At 54.0% G+C, this 2,841-nt stretch overlaps 1 protein-coding gene across 1 annotated transcript in view; it reads left to right on the top strand.

The window, feature by feature from the left end:
* The first annotated feature begins 1,369 nt into the window (after positions 1-1,369).
* SBNO1 (strawberry notch homolog 1) overlaps positions 1,370-2,841 on the top strand; it is a 30,593-nt gene continuing 29,121 nt past the window's right edge. Inside the window, exon 1 of the mRNA XM_039724503.1 lies at positions 1,370-1,866. The gene's annotated coding sequence lies outside the window, so the exon portion shown is untranslated. The remainder of the gene's footprint in view (positions 1,867-2,841) is intronic.

Genomic DNA, 2,841 nt, shown 5'->3' with positions numbered 1-2,841 from the left:
TTTCATCATGCCTTCATCTGAAGGGTGCAGAGGGCAATAACCAAGATAAAAGCTGCCATTTCAATTGTTCTTCTGGTCTCTGGCCTCACTTCTGTCGTCTTTTTCTCCATCTGAAGCATCACTGATTAATCTGAATTATTTAAGTCAGTTTAATTAACGTTGCTTTGTCTTTAAATAGTTTAGCCTTAATCTGTCTAATCCTTCATTGGTTATATTAATCCCTGTTAAATTTGTCTAATGATAAAATAAGCAAACTTGCACAAGATTGAATGAGTAGTATTGATCTTTTGAAGGAATTTCATGATTGCTCACACTTCAATTATGTCTGGCTCAATTCTGTGTGAAAGTTCTTACAAATTTTCATGTTCTTACACAACTGGGAAAGCATTTTATTGGAAGATTGTCTCTTTTAACAAGTCTTCTCAGTCTGGGGGCCTCCAGCGCTAAAAAAAATGTCTCCAAATGTGAAACTAGCATGAGTGGTCTCCAGATTTTAACTCACTTTTTACAGCAGCAAGTTTCACATTAGCAGCTTGCACAACATTCGCAGGGTAAAACTCATCTGCCAGCACACCCCCGGGGCATTCCCGGGGAGGGCAGCGGGGCTGTCCCGGTGCATTCTCCCGGGGGAGTTCCTGCGGCAGGAACTCCGCGGCGCCGTGAGGGGGATGAGGCGGCGGTGCCCTCAGGGCGGGGGGGCTCGGGCCGCACCGGGGGGCTCGGAGCCGCCAAGCGCGGAGGAACGGGACCAGGGGCCCGCCTGGGGTGAGAGGCGTTCAGCGGCGGGAGCCCGGGCGGGGATGAGCTCGGGTGACAGCGTTTCCCCTCACGCCGGAGCCCTCGGAGCCCCCGGTGCCGCCAGCGCCGCCTCAGGCGGGGGCGCGCGCACCGCGCCTCCCCCCCCGCCCCGTGATGCAGCGAGAAACGCGAGCTCTCGCGAGAGCTCCGCCGCGCCGCCGAGTTCTCGCCGGCCGCCGCCATCTTGCGGGAGCCCGCGGGTCACGTGACCGCTCGCAGCCGTTCGCCTCCGCCTTCCCCTCCCCCCACCCTACCGGGAACCGGGCCCGGAGCGCCGGGGCTCGACTGCGGCCGCCGCCCTGGGGCGGGGCCTGTCCGCGGGGACGTCGCTTGTTTGAAGGACGGTGGATACGCCGGTTTTTTTTTGTTTTTGCGGGGGGACGGAACGGGGACCTTGCTGCCTTCTTGCTGAGGGCAGGGCGGAACCGAGGCGCGGCATGTCACGTGACGCGGGGCGGCGAGCGCGCGCCGGGGCCCGGCGGCGGGAAAAGGTGGGGGGGCGCGGTGGGCGCGAGGCGGCGGCCACGTGACCGGGGAGCCCGCGGTGCCTCGGGCCGCCCCCCCCGCCCGCCGCATCCCTGCGCGGGCAGAGCCCCCCGGGCCGGCCCGCGCCTTTGTGCGCTCTTTCCGCGGCCGCTGATTGTTGAGGTTGGAAATGGAGAAACGAGGCGGGCGTGGGGGGGGGATGGGGGCTGCTTGATTTATGGTGCCGAAAGCCGCCGTGAGACGGAGCCCTCCCGCCCGCCCGCCCTTCCCCGGGAGCGCGGTGCTGTTGGAGGGATCTTTAAAGAGGTGAAGGTCTGGAAACAAAAAGTCGCGCATGGGACGGGATTACGCAGCCGATTCTGGCCCAACCCGGAAGTTTATGTCGGGAACACGTGCTGGTGGGAAGGTGGCGGGGCGGCCGCCGCCGACCCCCCGCGCCTCCCGTCGCCTCCCCCGGGGGCTTCCCCGCCCTGCCGAGCCCTCTGGGGCCCCGCTGCTCCCGGGGAGCTGAACCGCGGCGGCAGACACGGCCTCAAAGTCCAGGGACTCTTAACGAGCGCACCTCAAACAGAGGTTGCTAGGGTGAGTAATAGTTTAACGTAGAAATGCTCCTGCAGTCTGATGGGGAAGAGGCCTTTTGGGTTTTTCTGCTGTGGTGTTTTTGTTTGTTTTTTTTGTCTATTTATTATTTTTAGCTGACTAGGTTCCACGCTGAATTTGAGAGTATAAATTAGAACTCTTGTACTTTCTTTCAGGTACTCATAGGCTGGTTCCACGTGTTTAATACTTGTTAAAGATGAGGCAGATTTTGTCAATGCTTAGAAATAAAACCCTTGAATTGATCTGTTAGGTAACTCCAGAGTGAGTAAAAAAAAAAAAATAGTGTGATCAAACGGCACAGTGTGAAGTTAGGAAATAACTCAGTTAACTCAGTGGTAGACTATTTCCCTTTAGACTACCAAGGTTCTGTCTGGATTAAAATTATTTAAAAACATACATTAATGTTTTGTAAGCTGCCCTCCCCCAAAATGAAAATCTGTAGTTGATGTTGTAAAGCAAGAATTGAAATTGTGTAACAGCGTGACATTTGAATTGGTATTCTGTATCTCCCTCACAGCCATGAGATGTTATATTTGTATGCAATCTTAATATTTAGAAATAAAATGTGGGCAGTTTGTCTTTTTGTCCAGACTTCTCTGGTTTCAAAACTGGCTGAGAGCCACTCTAAAAGCTGTTGAAGCAGGTCATGGATGTGGGTAATGGTGCTTTGAGACACACCTGGACCTGCCTCCCAGGCTAAAACTAAGGATCCTGGTGCTCACGTGCTGCTCTTTTTCTTTGAGATTTTACTTCTTAAAAACTTGCACTGCTGGCCAAATTGCCAGCTCCAGCCTTTTAGTCTGCAAGCAGATTTCATGCCAAATTATTGCATTGTTAAGACTTTTAATATTTTCAGGACTTCTGAGTTTCACATTTGCAGACTGTGTACCATGGCAGTTGTAAATTTTGTAGAACAGTCTTTAAAAAGCATTGAGGCAGAGTTGAAGCCCACAGTTC

This window comes from Passer montanus, unplaced genomic scaffold, assembly GCF_014805655.1.
Source record: "Passer montanus isolate IOZ18808 unplaced genomic scaffold, ASM1480565v1 scaffold53, whole genome shotgun sequence".
Taxonomy (NCBI): Eukaryota; Metazoa; Chordata; class Aves; order Passeriformes; family Passeridae; genus Passer; species Passer montanus.
The sequence above is the reverse complement of the archived record's forward strand: the minus strand, read 5'-3'. Positions and strand labels throughout refer to the sequence as shown.